This window comes from Spermophilus citellus (assembly GCF_964194105.1).
Source record: "Spermophilus citellus genome assembly, chromosome: 12".
In the NCBI taxonomy this organism is placed as follows: Eukaryota; Metazoa; Chordata; class Mammalia; order Rodentia; family Sciuridae; genus Spermophilus; species Spermophilus citellus.
The window spans coordinates 93,307,827-93,331,377 of record NC_138198.1 but is presented as its reverse complement, the minus strand read 5'-3'; the positions used below and the strand labels follow the sequence as shown (position 1 = coordinate 93,331,377).

At 37.0% G+C, this 23,551-nt stretch overlaps 1 protein-coding gene across 7 annotated transcripts in view; it reads right to left on the bottom strand.

Annotated features, from left to right (window-relative positions):
• Window positions 1–23,551, bottom strand: part of DTNA (dystrobrevin alpha) — a 372,603-nt gene that overhangs the window by 262,414 nt on the left and 86,638 nt on the right. Inside the window, exon 1 of one of the 7 annotated variants that reach the window (XM_081262934.1) lies at window positions 12,262–12,355. The exons of 3 other annotated variants lie outside the window; for them this stretch is intronic. The gene's annotated coding sequence lies outside the window, so the exon portion shown is untranslated. Of the gene's footprint in view, window positions 1–11,888; window positions 12,126–12,261; window positions 12,356–23,551 lie in introns of those variants that run through there. 3 more of the 7 variants (XM_081262941.1, XM_081262939.1, XM_081262940.1) reach the window with 3 other exon arrangements.

The window sequence follows — 23,551 nt, the reverse complement described above, 5'->3', positions numbered from 1 at the left end:
AATGAATTCAGCAAAGTGGCAGGATATAAAATCAACACGCATAAATCAAAGGCATTTCTGTATATCAGCGACAAAACTTCTGAAATGGAAATGAGGGAAAACACTCCATTCACAATATCCTCAAAAAAAATAAAATACTTGGGAATCAACCTAACAAAAGAGGTGAAAGATTTATACAATGAAAACTACAGAACCCTAAAGAGAGAAGTAGAAGAAGATCTTAGAAGATGGAAAAATATACCCTGTTCATGGATAGGCAGAACTAACATCATCAAAATGGCGATATTACCAAAAGTTCTCTATAGATTTAATGCAATGCCAATCAAAATCCCAAAGGCATTTCTTGTAGAAATAGAGAAAGCAATCATGAAATTCATATGGAAGAATAAAAGACCCAGAATAGCAAAAACAATGCTAAGCAGGAAGTGTGAATCAGGTGGTATAGCGATACCAGACTTCAAACTATACTACAGAGCAATACTGACAAAAACAGCATGGTACTGGTACCAAAACAGGCGGGTGGACCAATGGTACAGAATAGAGGACACAGTAACCAACCCACAAAACTACAACTTTCTTATATTTGATAAAGGGGCTAAAAGCATGAAATGGAGGAAGGATAGCATCTTCAACAAATGGTGCTGGGAAAACTGGAAATCCATATGCAACAAAATGAAACTGAATCCCTTTCTCTCGCCATGCACAAAAGTTAACCCAAAATGGATCAAGGAGCTTGATATCAAATCAGAGACACGGCATCTGATAGAAAAAAAAGTTGGCTACGACCTACACACTGTGGGGTCGGGCTCCAAATTCCTCAATACGACACCCATAGCACAAGAGTTAACATCTAGAATCAACAAATGGGACTTACTCAAACTAAAAAGTTTTTTCTCAGCAAAAGAAACAATAAGAGAGGTAAATAGGGAGCCTATATCATGGGAACAAATCTTTACTCCTCACACTTCAGATAGAGCCCTAATATCCAGAGTATATAAAGAACTCAAAAAATTAGACAATAAGATAACAAATAACCCAATCAACAAATGGGCCAAGGACCTGAACAGACACTTCTCAGAGGAGGACATACAATCCATCAACAAGTACATGGAAAAATGCTCACCATCTCTAGCAGTCAGAGACATGCAAATCAAAACCACCCTAATATACCATCTCACTCCAGTAAGATTGGCAGCCATTATGAAGTCAAACAACAACAAGTGCTGGCGAGGATGTGGGGAAAAGGGTACACTTGTACATTGTTGGTGGGATTGCAAATTGGTGCAGCCAATTTGGAAAGCAGTATGGAGATTTCTTGGAAAGCTGGGAATGGAACCACCATTTGACCCAGCTATTCCCCTTCTCGGTCTATTCCCTGAAGACCTAAAAAGAGCATGCTACAGGGACACTGCTACATCGATGTTCATAGCAGCACAATTCACAATAGCAAGACTGTGGAACCAACCTAGATGCCCTTCAATAGACGAATGGATAAAAAAAAATGTGGCATTTATACACAATGGAGTATTACTCTACACTAAAAAATGACAAAATCATAGAATTTGGAGGGAAATGGATGGCATTAGAGCAGATTATGCTAAGTGAAGGTAGACAAGCCCTAAAAAACAAATGCCAATGTCTTCTTTGATATAAGGAGAGTAACTAAGAACAGACTAGGGAAGAAGAGCACGAGAAGAAGACCAACATTAAACAAGGATGAGAGGTGGGAGGGAAAGGGAGAGAGAAGGGTAATTGCATGGAAATGGAAGGAGACCCTCAGGGTTATACAAAATTACAAAGAAGAGGAAGTGAGGGGAAAGGGAAAAATAATACAAGGGGGAGGAATGAATTACAGTAGAGGGGGTAGAGAGAGAAGAGGGGAGGGGAGGGGAGGGGAGGGGGGATAGTAGAGGATAGGAAAGGCAGCAGAATACAACAGACATGAGTATGTCAATATGTAAATCAATGGAAGCGTAACTGATGTGATTCTGCAATCTGTATACGGGGTAAAAATGGGAGTTCATAACCCACTTGAATCAAAGTGAGAAATATGATATGTCAAGAACTATGTAATGTTTTGAACAACCAACAATAAAAATTAAAAAATAAATAAATAAAATCTTTTGGATTATAAAAAAAAAAAAGAATTAGTTTTAAAAAATGAGAGCCCTCCAGTGGCCAAAACCTATATATCCAAAACCCCAGTTATTTCTTACTCAATATTTTTCCCCTCTAAAGAATTTATAAAACAATCTTTCTTTCATAAACATGCCTGATTTGATCATTTTCTTATATCACTATATATTACATAATCATTTTTAGCACAATGGGGAGAATAGATATTTATTTAAATCATTTAAATAAACCATAGACAATAGCAGCCCACATCACCCATTTATGAATGAATGGATTTGAGCAGTCACTAGAATTTAACCACATAAGAACGATGCTAAATCTTGTCAAGATATGAAAAATGGAATTCCTTCCGCTGTAGCCATTGAGGAAAATGCTGCTGTATATTAAACCACTCAAGATGTAGCAAGAACCCAGCCAACACCAGCTGCGTCTGCTACTTCTGTGCTTCCTTTGAGCCTGGTTGTATTTTAATGCGTATATTCCTGGACTTGTAAAAGCATACTGAGTGAGTGTGTGTGTGTGTGTGTGTGTGTGTGTGTGTGTGTGTGTGTGTCTAAGTTGTGATTTTGATGGTTTGCTTAAGAAATGCATTGGCTCCTCTTCTAGCAAATGCATATCTAACTAAGCAGGCAGCAGCTCTTTCTTTTGCCATCAGATTACCAGGAATTGTTTGGCAAAAAGCCTAGAGCAATGTCTCTGCTTTGAAATTTGTCAAGCTCTAAAATTTACCCCAAAGACTGCACACTGACTACTGAGGGCATTTTTTATTTGCTTTGTTTTAATTAAATTCTCATATTGCCTTATTAGACGATAAAGCTTATTTAAAAAGAATAACTCTCTCACACACTTGTATATTTGGGTTTGTACATCTGATGTTCAAACTAGGAGTAGGATTCTTGTTCACAAATATACATCAGTATATTTCATTATTATAATTCAAAGTCTCCAAAGACCACTCCTGCAAAACCCATGTTTACTTATTTTAAAAAGTTTGCAACAACAGAGGAGAATTGTCAGGTAAAAAAATTATGTCCTATGATTTAAATTCTTACCCAGACTTTTTCTTGTTTTCTCAATGTTATAGACAGAAGGGAAATAAATGTTCATTAGTTTTTTTTTTGTATATTAATGTTTGCAGACTTACTACTTCAATGTTCCTGAATTTTTTAAAATAAAAAAGTAAAGTTCGGTTAGTATCCGTGAATGACCTTCAAGAAATTCTGCCTACTGTAGGAAATGTTATGGGTAATTCTCAGAAAGCATACTCCCAGGGAGTAAGTTATTGCCTAAGACAAAAGCAGGCATTTCTGGAAGCTACATTGTGTCTTCGAGGCCACTGGGGTACCATATAGGAAACTAAAGCAATAATTTAGCTTTGTGCAATGAAAATATAATGTAACTTGCAAGCCAGGACCCTCTGCCTCATTAAGTTAAAAGCTTCCCTCATGTCATTTTAAAGGAGAGATTGTAACACTGCAAATCTCAGTAACTTAGATTTACATTCAGGTGTTTAGCAAAGAGTTACACAGGACCCTTGCTAGCATTCCAATGATTTATGTGCTAGTCGGTTGGGAAGATCACAGGTTCAAGGCCAACCTCAGCAATTTAGCAAGCCCCTGTCTCAAAATTTTAGAAATGTAAAAAAAGGGTAGGGTTTTAGCTCAGTGGTAGGTGCCCCTGTGTTCAATCCTCAAAAGAAAACATGGCGGTAATTGATTTTAGAATTGAGCCGACAAGAAATAGAATATTGCTGTGTGACTTTCAAAGAGTTGCCAAAGAGCAGCCCTGCAGTGCTCAAGTGATCTTCAGATCCTCCTAAAATGAAATTTTAGAGGTATTACTGACATCATTATACTTTCTGAATCTTACAACCCCAAGGAAAAATATGAAAAAAGAATTAATAAGAGGAAAAAATGTAGACTAGAAATTTTTGCTACCCCAAATTTTGATTGAGTGTCGTCTTCTTCTATGGCCTAGAAAAATAGTGTGTTTTGCAAATTAGTTTTGAGTATTAATTTGTCTCCTATTTTAAAATGCAGGGAGAGGAACTGAAATCATTAATGAATGAAAAGCAGAATAATCTAACCAGAGTAAGTAAGGACACCCATGCCCTGTTACCTATCCCAACCTCACATCCACCAGGGAACCTCATACCTAGGGTTTTCTTTGAATGTAGGTGTTACTAGTATAAACATTCATAGGACAATAGGTTCCTTCCAAGTGATCACTGCACTTGGTTAAATATAACATACTATAAAGGTAAATAATTTGTTCTTGTAAATCTATTACCCTTCTTTTGCACAGGAAAATTCCTAAGGGGTACATTTAGTAGAGAATTTTCTGAAACCCAACAATTTCTTTTTCTCCACTTATGCTTTAAAACTTCTGACCTTAAGAAAAAAAAATGGGAAAACAATCAAGAAACAGACCTTGAAGTTAAATGATGACTTTTCTCTTCACAAGGTCTTCATAAAGAAATGATAATTAAGGTTGATATGTTAGTAATGTGTGATCATGTCATAAAATGGTTAAAACAGAGCAAATTGCTTATGAGTTCTGGGTTCTGAAGGATACAGCGAATGTCCTTATTTGTGGCATATCACAAATTACGTATGTGCCTGCATAGTGTTAAATATTATTGGATGCTTTGTCTACTTTAAATTTCTGTTGGTGTTTCCAATCAGTTGTCTTTTATTAAGAAAATGAAAACAAATCAACAAATAGTAAAGATATATACAAAAGTCCTTTAAAATTCTTAGCTTCATGTTGTAAAATGATTATATGAGCTACAATATTATTATACTATAATTAATCAACACAGCAAACTAGAGATGGTTAAACCAGAATTTACCAAAGTGTGTTTGTGCTGTTGAAAAGGAATCTCAATCTCTCTCTCTCTCTCTCTCTCTCTCTCTCTCTCTCTCTCTCAAGTTCTATAGTCTAATAAGCTTGGGAAGCACTGGGTTAAAACATGTCTCTTTACTGTAGTGCTTCTATGAACATTTAATGCTAACATTGACCTAAATCTCTAAGAGGGGGATACATATATAGCAATTCACTTTAATCCTTAAACCCACCCCATCATCACATAGCATATCCTTGAATTATGGCTCTCAAGAGCACAAATTAGATTTGCTGACTTAAATTGTGATCCATAGGACCTTAAAATATTGGCTTAAATTTTTTAAACTTTAAGTGTCTCATTAATCTTTGAATTTTTGAGTTTTATCTTGTTAATGCTTGAAACTAAATACTGAGCAAAAGGTAGAGTATCAGTAAATACAGATGCCACTCAAGACCATTTATGCATTTCTAATGTATAGTCTATATCAACATTCCTCTGTGCCTTTCCCCATAAGCCAGGTGCTTTTTGTTTTTAGTCTCTGGTATACATGAGCATACTTTCTCACCCCACGGTAGGAATTGCTCTAGTGGAGGTTCCTTTGACTTTCTGGCACTGTTTGTGGGCAGGACTTCACAAATGGGAAGAGAGGTAAAATCCCAGTATTCCATGGCCCTAGAGAAGCTGTGGCTGAAAAAGTCATAGACACTTTTGGAAAGGCAAAGCTTTAGAGAGCTAAAATTGGTTAGTGGAGATGATAGCCAAAAGATGTAAAGGGCAAATGATGTGAGCATCACAACTCGAGTTGTCTGGGTACATGTCCCCAAGCATGGACCTGTTCATAGGTTCTAGACTGTGGGGCTAGATGCTTGGGATCAGGGTTGTTCATCATCTGTTAGTGTGGACAGTCAGCACAGCTCTTCATAAATATTCCAGTCTTTTCTTTCCAGGCATGAAGTAGGATTGTGCTTCCCACCCAACTGAAGTTAGATATGGCCATGTGATCTGCTATGGCCAAGGGAATACGAGCCTAGGAAAATGTGGAGAAAGCCTTCTAGCCAACCAGTGATATTTGCTAGAATGCATGAGTGAAGAGAAAACCTTGGGGTTCATACTACACTAATGGGGTTGTTTGGTGCCCCATAACCATCCTCACTTAGTATAGCTGGAATGCTTCCTATGTCTACCTCTTAGTTTTATCATAGACAATAAGAACATATGTCTCCTACTTAACACTAGATTGATCTTAGAATTGTTAAATTTATCTGAGGTGTTAAAAACAACATGTCTTGGTGAGTAAACATGTTCTATAAAACTGTACTAATGAACAGTTGAGACTTGTAAGTTTATTTGCATTAGAAGATCAGTTTCGTTCAAAATTAATCTACATTCTTTAATAAAACTAGAGGAAGTGTTTGTATTCCTGAATAGTGAAAATTCAATGAATTCATTGGTTCAACATCCACAAATCTGTAACTTATCCCATTATACAGGAATGAGTACAAGAAGTAAAATGAGGCTAAAAAGGAAAAATAAGAAGGATAACTTGCTCTTTTTAAAATAAGTAGATGTTTACAAAGCTTTTTTTGACTCAGGGTGTCCCTGAGTCATCCTTTCACCATATTTATTTTGCAAAAATGCAAAGTTCAGATTTATTTATGTACATAAATGTACTTCTATTTTATATTATGGATGCAATGCAATATGTGACAAATACACATTCTATTTCACTTTTTTCTTTTTAGACTTTGTTTTCTTTAAGCTATTCTGTAATAAAAGCATCTGCTAAATATGGGAGTTTTTAAAGCATTAAGATAATACCAAGATAATAATAATATCCCATTGCTTGGCTTTCTGAGAGAAAAATACTGTTAAGAAAGGCAAAATGACATTTTTAAAATAATGTGTGAGATTAGCACAAACACATAAAAATAAGTGAAAGAATATATAAAGAAATAAGCTAATCAACTCCATTTAAAAAAACTTGATATCTTTCAATTTAAATATCCAGAAAAGGGGGTGAATACGTAATTTTATTGCCTAGTAAGGCACAAGACAGGACCTTGAATAACTGAATTAATGAATCAAATTACTTGTCTACTTGGAAGTAATGATTTAATCACCAGTATTTAAGAGTTAGTCTTTTATAGATGAGACACAAAAAAGATCAACATCATATTTTCATATTTTGTGATAGAACATTCTGGCTTCCATTTAAACATAAGCTTTGAATATTTCACTACAAAAAAATTTTTAAGATGATTTTTTGGCTCAATCGATGTTAGGGCTTTGCTCTTTATGGAGATAGGAGAGTCCTATATGAGAAATAGTATAAGCCAACTTTTAAAAATTTTTCTAAATTTCATAAGTGGGCATAACAAAGGCACACAATAAATATATGATGAAAAGTTTATAAGTGGTCCCCAAAATACAAAATCAATTCAACATCCTTAAAGCATCATCTAGGTATTCTACTTCTTTTGGTTCCCACAAGCTATATTCAATTTTTAACTAATAATGGATCATTATTTGCTGCCAGCAAAATGAGATCAAAGTTACACTTTGAGGTCTCAACATTTTTAAGAGAAAAATCTCATCCAGCTTTAAGACTTAGGGTCCCAAGGTCCTATTACATAGACAATCAGTTGTTTTCCTTCTAGCACCACACTGATATGTAAACAATCCACTGTTTTTTGAAGGCTGAGATTTAGGTTGTGTGTAGTGAAATAATTTAATTTAGTTGTGTCTCATGGACTCTTTCCTGTTATGCTATCCAACATTCTGAACAAGATTTGTCGAAATACGCCAGTTTCCCCACACTATAACTGCCTTTTGATTAAGAATCTCTCTGATGATACACAGCTGATTCACCAAACTTAAACTTTTACTGTGTCTCTTTTCATAAGTTTGTCTCATTTGGCAAAAGAAAAATTAAAAAAGGAAATAAATAGATTATCCCCTCTTCAAAAACAATGACAACCACCAGACAAACAAACCTGTTTTTTTTGTGATTCTACCTGACATACACAACTTCAAGTTATAGAACAGAGAGTCACTAGACTAGGATTCTAAGATTAAGAGTAATGGTTTTTTAGAATGAAAAAGAGTAAAGCAAAAGAAAGAAAAAGGAATTGTTGAAGGAAAAGTTTCTCAAGAGTAATTGCTTGTTAATTCCTTAACCATATAGTAAGTGGTTTCTGTGTATCAGTTACTGAACATACAGAAATGAGTAAGACACAATCCATGTCATTAGAGGCTCCCAGAATAGCAGGTGAACTATGCAATTAAGGAAAGTACAGTGAAGGTGACTTATGAGGTCAACCTTGAAGGAGAAGAAGGGTTTGCTCACAAAGGAGAGGAGCAATAGGCATTCTGGGAAAAATGAAATTAGTGGGTGGATTAGCACAAAGGTATAACAATATGGAGCGTGTTCTGGGTGCAGTAGTTCCATGAGAGTGAAATGTGAAGATAACCAGCAAAGGAGACAATGTTAGAGAAATGGGTTCAGGCTTGTAACAGACCTTGGAGGACATACCAAGGAGATGGAGCTTTATTTTGAAGGCTCATGGTGAGCCACTGAACATTTTTAAGTAATTATTTGTGTCTATGATATTTAGAAGATATCTGTGTTGGTTCGAGTGCAGGAGATGTGGGTTGGGTGGGGTGGCAGTGTGAATGGGGCCCAGAGGCACACAAATAACTGTGAGACCATGGCAATCCCCAAGTAAGAGGATGAAGAGCTGAAGGAGAGCAATTGCAAAGAGAAAAGAATGGAAGAGATTTTTTTTAAGTATTTTTTTTATATATATATATAATGTGGTGATACTAAACATAGGCCAAAAGAAAGCTAGAAGAGTCAAGGTCAACAGCTGAGAGTGACAGTAGTGGGATGGATGTGAGATTAAAGAGATTACCATGGAGGGTGGCCAGCTAGGGACAAAGAAAAGAAATGTGAAATACTGTGGACACTCACATCAAGTTGGTAAACACAAATCTTTCAATAAGCATGTATATGCAGTTTCTCTCCAAAAGTCTAAATAAATCAGGTCATGACAAAAAAAAAAAAAAAAAAAAAAAAAAAGAGAGAGAGAGAGAGAAAAGAAAAGAAAAACACATCAGAAAAACTACCTGAAATCACCAGTGATATAAGCAGACCATCTCTGTCTCTAAGTCAAGGAGTTAAAAAAAAAAAGTGACTTATAAAAGTAGTAGAATGAATTTCCATCTCTTGTAACTGTAGTCAAATAATTTGGACCAACACACCTAGCCAGGTAAATAAAACTATTTGAAATATAAAAATAGCAAAGAACTAACAAGATGATGAGAATTTAGAAAATGAAAATTTTGAGGGGAATCAGAGGTCAGAGAGGTAAGCTCAGTTTTAAAAGGGTTTGCCCTTGGGTATTTGACCATCAGGAAAAAAAGACCTGAGAAAACAGCTTTATTTCTGGGCAGACTGGTGGGCTCATGGAGAAGTCCCTTAAGTAAGGACTTTCACTAAGTAATCTAACTTCACATCTGGATCCCCAAAGGCCATAACTTTCTTTAGGTGACAGAACCTGAAATACACAAAAGCAGCACAGATGTTCAGTTTTGTTTCTTGTCACATTTGTGATTCAAGGAGCCTTAGGTGTTGTACTTCCTCTAAGGTGATTCTGGTCTGAGATCGCCCCCAGGTGCCTGGTGGGTGCAAACCCAATTCTTCCCTGGAGGAACACACCCCTCATTATGCCTCCACTTATTCTTACAAACATGCTTTAAGATACATTTCCAGCATATAGCAAAAATATCCAGGTTACCAAGAACATAAGACGCTCTGAGTGAGAAATGGCAGGATTGGTAATAATAGAAACAAATCCAATAACACTTGAAATATTATAATTAGCAGACAATATTATATAACAGCTACTTTTACTATGTTTAGTAACTTTACTAGAAGCCAAGCCTGACAATTTTCAGGGAGCTAGAAATTATAAAGGTAACATAATACAGCAGACAAATATTTGCTTCTTTTACTCTTTGGCCATTTTAGAATTCTATACTTGTATTATTTTTCTTTTGACACACTAAAACAAACCAAAAAACCTCACTAAAATCCCATTCTGATAAGGCTGATATACTTGTTTATTTTTATAATTGAATGAGAAACATATTAGTTAAGTAAAAGCTATGCCTACATGTGTCTGTGTGTGTACTCTGTACGGGTGTATACATTCACAAACTACTTGAATGCATTTTTCTTCCAGGTGCATTTTTAATGTCAGTCATTCAGGACACAGCTGGTAGTGCAATAACCCCAGGCATCTGTTATGATCAGGAAAATTTATAAAAGTACCATCCACTCATAGGATAATTAGGTGCATTTTTTTTTTACAACCTAATGAGTTAATTCCAAGTATTACTAAGGGTTAGCCATGATTTAAGAAAGACTTAAGCTCTTCAAAGATTAGGCATTTATACTGAAGTGCAAATATTCCTGATGAATTTAGTACTCTAACTTTAAAACACACTACAGCGAGATTCTTCCTTAAGGACAGGTCTCAACTGTTAACAAAAGAACAGCACTGAGCTATGATTTTCCTCAGGGATTTTGAAGGAGGAGGAAAATGGGAGGAGGAGGGGACAGTGGGCAGAGAAAGAGGGAAGGAGACCAAACCTGAGCTCTGCCAACTTCACATTTTGTTTGGACTTGTCATATCATTCGGTAGTTGTAAAATCAAGTGGCTCTATCAAGATAACGTCCATTTTTTTTAATCTTAAAAGAGTAACAGGGCATATTATTCATTCTTAGCGAAGTTGAGTGAAAGATCCATATTAAGTCATTCATTGTTTGTACCTAGTTGAGTCAACTTAATTCATTTGAATCTGTTCTCTTTGAGAGTGTAAAAACTGGTTGGTTACATTTAACAACTGTTTGGCCCCACATTCTGTAATAAGAGCGTCAGCACATTTATTTTCCCCATATAAAGTAGAATTTCCAATTCCCACCATGTATTCTGACTATTATGGACACTATTTATTCAGCAGGAATGCTGTGCAAGTTTGGAAAAGATGTCACAAAGAGCAGAGGGAGAAACAAAACAGAACAAGAAACAAAATCTATACATGGGCAAAACATGTAGAACTCTAGTTTGTCATTCTCTCTTTAATGAAAAAATCCAGAAACACAGCACGGCAAGAGTTAGAATTAGACAACCCATTCCCTCCTCCTCTTCTCTCAAGCTCTCTATAATCAGAACGCCTCCATTCACTTAGCAAACATCAGCTCTTTGGGAAAGGGAACCTGCTTGGAATTAATGAGGTAACACCAAAAAATAACTTCTATTAATAAATTGTTCTCTTCAGTGGAAATTGCTTGTGTATTTTTTTTTTCTCAGCTGCTTTTTTTTTTAAACAGAAAACTTTCTAGTAGCTTCTTATGCACTTGTAGACCACCCTTAAAACTCACCTTTCCCCTCCCTTTTTTTTCTTGAAAAATATTTTTTTCATTTTTAATAGGAAGTGTATAGTAACATACAAGGGAAATAGAACTCCATCTCACAGTAATACAGTTTCATCCAGTGACATAATGAACACAGTAACATTCCGTGTATGTAGCAACAGAGAACTACTGGTACTGTAACTCAATATTAACACAGGGTTTATAAGGGTTAACAGAGGATAAAAAACTAAGAAGGGTACAGGAAAAACTGTAGTTACAGACCTGCAATGTAAATTTTAAAACTAAACTCAAATACTGTATTTCATTCTGCTACACAGCATGCACAATACCAACTATCTCACAAAGGTAAGCAAATTACACACAAAACTACAAAAATCTTCATGATTGGCTTTTCATTCTCACCAATAAAAATTCAGTATTAACCTTCCCAGAGAAAGGATGCACCTTAAAGCCCATCTTTTCACTTACCGTAGAGTGCGTACACCATGATCTCTTAAATCCTTTTAATTCCAGTACATCCAGAACTTACATGAATTCTTAGCACATTCACTGGAAGAGCAAATTTTAACCAAATTGCTAATTGCCGCAGAGATCATAACAGAACTCTCTGAAATCCTAGGGACAGATATGAGTTGAAAATCCAGCTCCTAGATCCTGGTGTGCACTGTGTCTATCTTTAACTTGAAAATGATTTGGTTTCACATTCCACTGAAGTCCCACTGGCAGATGCCTTTGGTAAGCTCACCAATGGCAGCCTTTCAAACGCCCTCCCTCACCCCCGCCCTCCAACAGAGCTTCCGCCTTTTGATCTATTGCTGATTTACTCAGCTGTCTTTTTTACCTGTCTCTGCGTGGGTAAAAGGAGATGCCTTCGTTGATGGCTATTACAGAAACACTTGGAAGCTGAAAGACCAGCCAGAGGACTCACTGTGCCTCCCCTGCCAGCCCCTCCCCCTACTCACTGCCAGAAACCAACTGACTTCCAAACTTGGCTGCCTGAAAAAGAATGTTCTCTGATTGGCATTCCTGGAAGCAGAAAGCAAGGCAGCTCAAGTTTTGTACTGTTACTCAGCATGAATAACTTCCCAGGTGCACACAATACAAACAAGTAACACTTCTGCATTTTGTTTCATAAGTTTGAGGAGCACTGAGCAGCATTTGGGGACACTGATGATATTTTTGTTGTAGGACAGTACTGAAGTTCTAATATCCACATATAACGGTACCCCAAATGGCTATGGCTGTTGTTTAAAAACGAAATCGGCAAAATTTTGGTGACAAGTTGAGGAAGTGATGGTAAAAGAGTTGGGACCCAGCACCATGTTTCCTGCTTCACAGTGTTCTGGAGGACCTACTGTTTCATCTGTGGATTTTCTGTGAGAGAAAAACTTGCTTATGGGAATTGTGGAAAAACTGATTTTAGTTGACCTACACTCCAAACAGCAGGAGGAAGAAATGATCTACCTCCCTATTGAATCTTCTTTTTTAGGACTCTTGAAAAACTTTAGTGAGAAGAAAAGAAAAGTGTGTGTGTGTGTGTGTGTGTGTGTGTGTGTGTGTGTGTGTGAGAAAGAGAGAGAGAGAGAGAGAGAGAGAGAGAGAGAGAGAGAGAGAGAGAGAAAGAGAGGGGTGAAGAAGGAGAAGGAGGAGGAGGAGGTGGAGGAGGAGGAGGAAGAGTGAGGAATCTGAAAGACTGAAATGAATGAATGAATGGAAACTAGGAAAAAGGCACATTTCACCAAGTAGAGTCTGGAAAGAATTAATAATGGAGAATGCCTTTATATCAGCACTGATAAACCTGTGTTTAACATTTATTTAGTGGTCACTGGGGTCAAAAAGATCTGCAATTGAAAATAATTTACCTCTTTATGTTGATAATAGTAAATTTATTACATGCAATTCAATGGACCACACAGTGTCTTCAAAGCATGATAAGGGCTTTATAATTTTGGTAATTAGACCCATCACAACCCCAAGCATTGCCAACTCTTGGCAACTGTCAGCTGGCTGGGTTCTAGGTGGTAGTGTGGCTGCAGCTGCTCCTTGGGACTTACAGGGACATCTCAAAAATATTCAAAGTCAAATGGTTGACTCCAGAAAGAAAGCTGTTTTTGTTTGTTGCTGGTTTTAAATTTTGTTTTTGATTTTGGTTGTCTTTTACTTGATGTTTTAAAAAGAAAAATTTAAGGGAGGAAGAGAAGAAACATGCCTTATTCTTAGCCTCAAAGTTGATTAGCTTAGGGAAGTGCAGGCTCTAGGCAATGCTGCTAGATAGGAGCATCTGTCATTTTCCATAGGTTAAAATACACATTTCATAGCATTTTCTAAGGGTTGAAATATATTCTTTTCCACAATCATTCTTCATTTTCAATAAACATTTTCAAGTGCTTATTATGTGCTTTTTATGACATTCATAAAAAAGTTAATTAATAATAAATCCATAAAGAAAAGGAAAGAAAGAACCCCACAGGGAGCCCAGAGACCAAGCATCCTTGTCCCTTGTCTGTTTTGCCCTCTATCAGATCACACTCCTTGGCCAGGTTGGTTAAGGAACAGCATCAAAACCCAGAGCATGCAGAGCTGGTGGCAGGTCATCCAGGTCACCTCCGGCACACTGTTCACTTCTGTCTGTCTTTGGGAGAACACCAGCACAAAACTGACACTCAAGAAATGTTTGTTGAAAATAACAACTACCTGTGTAAAAGTTTATATTTCAACCTATGGAAATGGTTATATGTTGGCCCACATTTTAGATAAAAGTAGTTTTCATTTATCTTAATGATTTTAGGAAAAAAAAATCTTTCTTCAATCAATGAACCAAGAGATTATATGGAATATATATTCTGTATTAAGCACCTAACTGAAGCCAAAAATAAAAAGGAGATGTTAGGCCTTCTAGTACTTCCCATTAACTATAAACTGTAACAGTTTTCTTTATTTAATGTCACTGGCCCTTCTTAATAATGCAAACATTCTTTCATCAAGGAGTTTCTCAGGTTCCCAACTTTACCTCTGCTTATGTTTTCATCTGTGCCAATCCTAGAAATTTAGAAACATTTACAACAGTGCTAGGAACATCAGTCCAGATGTTAGCTAAGTGAGTATAATGAATTCTTTTTCTTCCTCCACCCCCCCCCAACCTTCACAAGGCAATTGATAAGATTTATGATGGTTAGAATTCAGTCTTTAGCATGAGTAGATGTTGTTTTTCTCTTTTATAACCACTAACAGGAGAGTTAGGGTTGATCAGAAAAAATAGCTTCCAGGGCTTCTTTCCAAGGAAAACTGGGCATGTTAACAGGCAAATCAGATGCCCTTAATTTATCATGAATGAGCAGCTCAGTTCTCCAGAAAAAGACTGTGTTAGTATAATCCTGGGGATGGCAAATGCTGGTGCAGGCTTCTTGCAGGTCTAAATGAGGGGTGCAAACTCACGTCTTAGCTGATCTGTAAGACATCCATGTGTATAAAAACCCTGGTCACTCAAAAGTAAATGGTCCTATGAAATATGGCATTTGCAGGTAAATGGATGGAGGTGGAGAATATCATGTTAAGCAAAATAATCCAAACCCAAAAAACCAAAGGATGAATGTTTTCTCTGACAAGTGGATACTGATCCATAATGGGGAAGGGGTGGGTTAGAGAAGAATGAAGGAACTTTGGATTGGTCAGAGGGGAGTGAGGAGAGGGGGGTGTGGGGATATGGGAAGCATGGTGGAATGAGATGGGCATCATTACATGTATGATTACCAGAGTGACTCTGCACCATGTACAGCCAGAGAAATGGGAAGTTGTGTTCCATTTGTGAACATGTGTCAAAATGCATTCTACTGTCATATATAGCTAATTAGAACAAATTGAAAAATATTTTACAAACAGTAAATGGTCCTTTCTAATTTTATCCTGCCTACCATCCTTAAGAGACAAACACAAGTGGCATTCTTGAGATTTCACAGTTTTTAATTGTTTACATCTCATTTATTTAAAAAATAATCTATGCAAAAATAAAAATTGGGGGGAAGGATCATAGTTTTATTCAAAAGAAAAATTAAATAAATATAAGTAGTAGTAGATGATTGAAAAATAAATTAGATACTACCCAAGAAAAAGTACAAAAAGCATACACACACACACACACACACACACACACACACACACATACACTGGTAATTTGCCAAGAAAAAAGTAAACTATATGAGATGATGGTATGTTAATTTACTTGATAGTAGTCATCATTTCGCTACATATATGTGTATTACTACTTATATGTATATCAAAATACCATGTACACCTCAAATATATATAATAAAAAGAGAAAAGGAAACAGAACTGTGAAATCCTATTAAATGCTAATCAACTTAAAAACTGGATGAAATGGATACCCTTTGTGGATATCTATTGTGTGAAAATAACCTTCATCAAGGAAAAGGCCATATGTATATATACTAATAAAACATACTAATATTTGGTAGAGAATAATGATAGTTTTAATGACAACGAAATGGCACAGGACAATGTTTAGCTTGAAAATCACCACATACATGCACCATGATTTCAACTTTATTAGCACATTTGCAGATACAGAGAAAAAAGTTTAAGCTAGAAGGAATCCTATTAAAATGATTTGTAGTATTTGAAATCTTATCCCTGTTTTCTTATCTTCTGTAATGAGGTTATTTTACCTTGATGATTTACACACACACACACACACACACACACACCATACAAATATTTATGTAAAAATAAACTCAACTTTTTCCTCATCCCCTCACTCTCCTCCCTTATCTTTGAAGAGGCATTTCTATTTCTCTTCTCCAAGTCTTTATTGTGAGTGGGTTTGGAAAGGGGAACAGAGGGGAATGGAGATGCTCTCTCATGTGGAAAAACACATGGGTTTTAAGAAAGGGCATGGAAGGAAATACCTAAGAAAAAGAACAATTTAAAAGAAATGATAAGAACTCAGGAAGACACAGTGACACTGAATCTGGTACACAGTAGGTGGTGGGGTAGTGGGGCAGACTGGGAACCACCATCACTTCCATGAGGTGGACTTTGAGGAGAGCAAAATCTAGAGAGGAGATTTAGGATATCTAAAACAGCAAGCCATATTTTTTTGTGATTTCTTCTCATGAATCACTTAAGAGAGGTCTTTTCCTTTCAAGATTGAATAGTCAAGTTTGTGTGTCTTTTAGACACTTCATGATATTGAAATAGATCCTAAATCTATAGATACATTCTACTGCATAAATAATTTTGAAAGGTTAGTGCTAATTGTCAGGTTGTTATGGTTCTTAAAATTAGTTTTCTTTGATATAGGTAAGAAATCATTTACCCTCATCTAAATGAGCTTTCTGGATCTTCTTCCTCTCCTTGTGTTTCATTTCCTGTATCCCTTTCAGCTCCTGTGAGGCATCTGTTCTCATTTCTTGTGATCACCAATTCATGTAAAGTTACCAACCACCCTGGTTTGACTGGGACTGAGGTAATTCATGGGTGCAGGATTTTCAAAGCTAAAACCATGAAAGTCTGGACAAGTCAGGACCAGCTGATCATCCTATATATGTAATCTGGAATTTTTGCGGTCATAAGGATGCTAAAGATCAGCCTCTTGTGAATTAGGATATGTTTACCTCACCATGCTCTGAAAATATAAATTTCATAAACCCTGCCCAACCTGGGAAAGCACAATCTCTGATAACCACTGTTGCTTCATTCCTATAATGGGAATAATAATACCACAATGAGTTGCTGCCAACCTCCAGGGAGATATGCATACAAATTCAGATGACATAAGTGTATAAATCTATAACTTATGTCAAGTGTGTTTTACAAAAATTTTATATAAACTTACCTGTAGTTATTTTTCAAAACAGCTTTTAGATGTTTTAGATTGAAAACAATGGGAACATACAGAGGAGATACAGCACTTCACATGTGGGATAGAGAACTGGAAAGAGAGAGATTGACAGAGGGAAACGATTTTTTCAGAAGTATCTGCTTTATGATTTGATGTCTCCCTAAATGTTTTGTTTTTGAGAGGCTCTATAGCTCCAGGAACAAGCAAAGCAACACATTTGCAAAAGATTTGGATTGTCTTCAGTATGGAATATGGATATTTTAATTTATTTTTTACTGAGGCTGAGGTGAGGGTGTTTTTCCTTTGTGGAACATAATGGCATCCATCTCTAGGATGTGTGACCTTCTCTCAAACATACAGAAGTCCTCTGTTGTATCAGCACGAGCCACATCTGATGCCTCTTAAGAAGTAAGGATGAAATCTGGCTTGGGAGCAAAATGAAAATGTATTTAATGTCATTATTTAAAACTTATGTAAATTTTCATAATCCAATGTCCAATCCATATTTAAAACCTAGTTGAAAAATTGGTTCAAATCCAAGTTTTTACAGAGGTATCCAGGGATAAAAATAGGGCAGTCCTGTTATGTGTGATAAACTAAAAAGACAGGTGAGAGCCAAACTGGATGGAGTTGGTAGTTATATCCTGCTTATTCATTTGGGAGCAGTTTTTTGTTTGTTTGTTTGTTTTGTTGTTTGTTTTTTTGGTCAGATTAACAGATAGGTATCAACATTTTTCAGACTTGTTTTGCTATGGAATCTTTTGTTCAAAAGCAAATATCTCACTGAAACTTAACAAGGATAAGGAAGGGATAGCTTCTTTTGCAGAAGTCTGAACGTGAGGCTAGTGGCCTGGCCAGCTCTGCCCACTCTTTCATTAGGCAACCTCCAGGAATCTAGAAAGCACAGCTTGAGTACCACAGAGCTCTAGTATTCACTTAAAATTTTTTAGCCAGAGCCCAGCACAGTAGTGCACGCCTATAATCCTAGCAACTCTGGAGGCTGAGGCAGGAAGATAGCAAGTTCAAAGCCAGCCTCACAATTTAGTGAGGTCCTTGAGCAACTTAGCAAGACCCTGCCTCAAAATAAAAAATAAAAAGAGCTGGGGTTCAGTGGTTGAACACCCTTGGGTTTAATCCCTGGCACCAGAGAAAAAAAAGAGCTGGTACATATTAATAAAAACTCATGCAGATATTTTTTAAAAGCCAGAGAGTTAGAAAGTTTAAAAGACAGTGCCAGCTGCCCCTCGACACCTTCAAATCCAGACACAACATCTTTAGTTCTCAACTGTTAATTATGATGATGATTCTATGCTCCTAAATGATACTCTCATACACCTCCTTTTTTATTTTTCAAAAGTGGTTATTATCTTTCATCTCTGTCTATGGAAGACAGGGATTCAACTACTACACACTAGTGTGTGAACCTCTCAACCTTGCTCTTTCTGTTCCTTCCTCCCTCTGTCCTTTTCTAATTCTCACATCACACACACGCACACCCTCACACACACAGATACAAAGAACACACAAAGCATGTGCATGCATGCTCACACACATACACACTCCTCTTCCCTCAATCTTCCCAATTTAATTTCACAATAGTTTTAGATGAAGCACTAATCAGTGGTTACATTATTTTGGTTTTGTATATGTTATTCAGATGTAAGTCACATGGGTTCTGCTTATATTTCTTTTATGTTTTTCTTTTTCCTGACATTGGTTGAGTCACATTTTGTTTGCTGAATTTCCTATCTGCTCATCATTACATCTTCTCAAACCATCCAATATAATATGCACCATTTCTGGTAATATCGTCAATTATTCTTTTCTCCCACACCCTATTCTTTGGTGGTCATCTTGCTATTGAGCTGCCATCCTGTGACAGCTGGAGAGACACCCTTGTCTTTCTGTATTATTGAGTTATTTGCCTGGGATTTTTGCTTTCCTCTTTTATTATGGACTCCCTTATGGGTGGATAAGAGAAGATACCTTCTCATAGCTTCCTGAGAAAGATGTCTGGGACAAATGAATTTTGGGAGAGCTTATATGCTTAGAAATATTTATCTTACATTAATGATTAGTTTGACTAGATACAGAACTTATTGTTCAGAAATACTTTTCCCTCATATGGGAAAAATAACTTTTAATGCTCAATTGCACAGCAGAATAACTATGGTTGACCCCAATTAATTATATATTTCAAAATAGGTGATTTTGAACGTTCCCAACATAAAGAAATGATAAAGGCTCAAAGTAATGGGTATATACATTACCTTGACCTCATCATTACATATTGTATACATGTATTGAAATTTCACACTCTGCCTTGTCAATATGTACAATTGCTGTGTCACTTAAACATAAACTTCCCCCACCTTCCAAAAAAAGATTTTTCCTGCAAAAATTCCAAGAAATTTAATGTCTTTTAGTTTCTCATGTTATTGAAAAGGTTTTGTTTCCTGATGCCTTTTATTTGAATTTCCATCCTTCTTCTTCCCTCTGTCCTGCTCGCTCCATCTCATTTTCTTTTTCACATCTGGAAAAACTTATTATTTCCTCTCTGGCCCTGGTATTCTTCTATCTCATGACAATATATCTTCATGCGATATCCCCTTCTATTCTTCACCTGCTGATTATATTTGAAACTGAAGGAACTTTAACTCATTCTTCTATTTGTGGGAAATTTTGAATATAAAATTATACATATATAAACATGTTTATAAGATATATCAAATTTATATTTATATATATAATTTTATATATAAATAAAGTCAATTTCTGACTTCTATTTCCTCTGTTCTTTCATTCTGAAACTGAACTCCTTTCAGTTCCTTTCAGTTGGATAACACACCCCCTTACACCGGTACTTGTTCTTCTCTTTCCTGTTCTATTCATCTTTTTTCTGTCATTACCTTTCTAGAAGAATTTCTCGTGTCTCTTCAGTTGACAATTTCTGCTGACATGCTTTTAATTTCTAAGAATTTTATTTGTCTCTAAATGTTCCTTTTTCATCACATCATGTTTAGTTTCATGGATACAATTTATTTTCTATAAGAACATAAACTTCAGCTTTTTTTCACCTGCTCCCTGCAGAGTCTGTGTTTCCTCCAATTTTTGGAGTTTGTGTACTTGTTTAAGACTCTTTATATGGGAGACTTTCCTCCATATCTGGAATTCCATAGCTGTCTGCTCAAGCAACATATTATGGACTAGAGGATATGACTATACAAACATTAGACAAAGCTGAGCTGTTTTGCTGAAGCACCCTTGAGAGTAACTAGGTTTCTACTGGGTATTCAGATCCTACAGAGAGGTGCACTCCCCTGTTCGCCTATGTGTACACATGCTGCAGTGCTGGTGTCTGGGAGCTGAGCTGATAAAACATTTTGAAGGAAGGGAGAGCCGGTTTCTATTCAGCGTGCGGATTTCCACTAAGTCTCACTCTCAGTACTTCATTTCACCCCCACCTGCTGCTCTGTTCCTGTCTTGATGCTCTTGAGCCTGAGCCTGAGCTTGCTGACCTTGAGCTTCTCTAGTGAAGTACTGCAGAGAGTAGTCCTCTACCTGAAGGCTGAGGTCATGGCCAGGCTGCACAGATAGAGGAGGAGATCTGGGAGTCCAATTGCTCTGTTTAAGAGGTTCAACCAGTCCTGATTTTAGTTCCAAGTTCCTCCTCTAGCTTCAACAAAGGCCTTTGCTGCTGTCTTGCATGTGTCCAGGGTTCTCTAGGGAGCCTTGTCTGCTTCCTGGTAGGATCTCCCCTGTAGACACCTTGCTGTCACATCTCTGCTCCACTGAATCAAGTACAACTTGCCGATCCCCTTTTCATTTCCAAAAAATGTCAACAGATTTCTGCTGCTGTTTTCTCTCTTTGAATTTTTTTCCACTGAATTTAAAAAAAGAATTGTCAATATAGGGGTTGCTTAGGGAGGAAGCGGGTGGAGCTGAGCAAGTATTTCATCCACCACTTTAATTATAATTCTCTGCCTTACTCTTTAGCACTATTCTAACAAAGGAAGGAATTCTCATAGTGTCCCCCCAAAAGATCTGGCCAAATTCAGCATGTGTGTGTGTGTGTGTGTGTGTGTGTGTGTGTGTGTATGTGCACGCATGTGTGTAAGGGGCAACATGATACTTCACATTTCTCCATAAGTACATTCAATGTTAAATGAAAGCTAAATCCCATCAAGGCATATAATTAACTATATAAGACACAGTGAAGTATAACATTCAATTAAAATAAAGAGATCTTTTTTTTTAGAAGTTACTTGTGGCCCCTTAGATTAAAACTTTCATCATATGTCTGTGGAATTAAATATCTGAACATATATAATTATAAATAATTCCTTCATGTGCAAAAACTGTATACCTTAAAAAGTGAAAATGTATTTCTTTTGTAACTGAAGTTCCACGTAGACTATAAATTAAACCACAATCTAGTCAAGACAAGTAAAATTTTCTTGGCAGTCATTTTGTGCTTTCTTTTTTATTGGAAGGCAATGAAAAATCAGATAGTGAAGTTATTTCCCCTTTAAGTTATCACAGTCAATTGCATATGGGCCACATTTGTGAATTTTGTTATTTGAGGCAAGCTGTGTCTTGAATCAATTTATAGGCTAAGTTTGCTCCTTATGTCAATCTGAAGGCATCGGATTTCTAGAAAACACATTGTACCCTGTTTCTTCCAGAGCATCCCATTAATATTGAAGCTCTAGGAAGATGTATACATTCTGTGTTTCTGCAGCTGTAAAAATTGGCCTTGGGCAAAGGGCCAAAGGGCATCCTTAGCATCTTGTATTTTGCTTCCACATTTCCTCTCTCTTTGGAAACTGCTCACCTATTTGTGAAATATTGTTTATTTCTATCAGTACTGCCCTTAGTCCCAGCCAAAGGGAATGGGAAGATGGAGGGATGGGGCATGCTTTTGGTTTCACACCTTAGAAGGCTGTACTTCATTAGTCTTCTTCTGCTTATATCTTTCCCCAGAGAGTAATGAGTTAGAAAATCCAGAGGCCCCTTCCATACTTGGTGTTGAGTGCTTGGGACTCTGGAGTTTCCTTTCCCAAAAGTCCTAAGATGTTTGCAGGTCAGTTCTCCCAAGGTGGACCTGATTATAGCATGCACAGCTGGAGCCTTAGGGGTGGTGAACTGTGCTTGTCTGTGGGATGTGGATACAGAGATAATGAATCAAGCTTGGAATAGTGTGCTGAGGAGTTCATACACACATGTCAAGCCCTTTCAGACAGAAGGGGTGGGAACAGAAGGCAGAGTGTCATCTTTCTTGGACTTGCCACATGGAGAATTTCAATTTGAACTTGGTCTTCAAAGTTATTATGAAGATACATTTATCAATATAGGAAAACATTTGATTTAATGATTTTCAAGTCCGATTTATAACTCTTAAATACTTAGACATATTTTCTGTGTGTCCCCATTTGTACTCCAGACCCAGGTCCTGCAAATCCTAGCATCAGGCCTGGCAACCACCACATTGCCCTTCTATTTACACTGCAGAGCCCAAAAGGCAACTGGGTACAGTTCAATGTTTTCTCTACATAAATTATCTGTCTTGAACAACAGATGAGCCTCTTAATGCATCAGAGAGCTCAAGACCACCCAGAAGCTAAATTTATTAATTTCCAAAATGGGATTAACCTCTCATGGTAGAGAGGACTCTCTAGTTCTTGTCACTCCTGGGGACACCATTAATGAAGACGTGGGTAAAGACAACTGGCCTGACTGGCAAACCTTTAATGACTACAAGCGGGAGAGTGTTACAAATTATAATCCTGCGTTTGCCCTGCTCCACCACAGAAAGGACGCATACCTTCCTGCCAACACCTTCCTATAGTCCCTTACTGAGTATGTGTGGGTGGTTGATACAGGCTGAGGGAGGGCAGGAAAGATGATGTTAATCCCTCCAGGTGTATAGACCTTCACTTGGCACACCATGGAAGCTCTCCAAAGGCAGAGGGAGATATCATTAAGGCTGGACAGCAGAAGAAGGAGAGATCTGTTGGCATCTAGGCTCTAGGCATCAAGACATCTCTGAAGCATGGGCAATCCTTAAACAGAAAGTCCTAGTCCTCCCTCAATACCTCTAAAGCTATTGGTGAACCAGATTTAACTAAAGCTACAGCAAAGCTCAGAAACAGATCTAGTGACCATCAGAATAACCCAGTCCCTCTGGCCTCCCCCCAACATACACACATTGACATCTTGATAGAGGAAAGGGTAAGCCCTTTTCTGGGGGTAAAAATTACTGACTACTATGGTT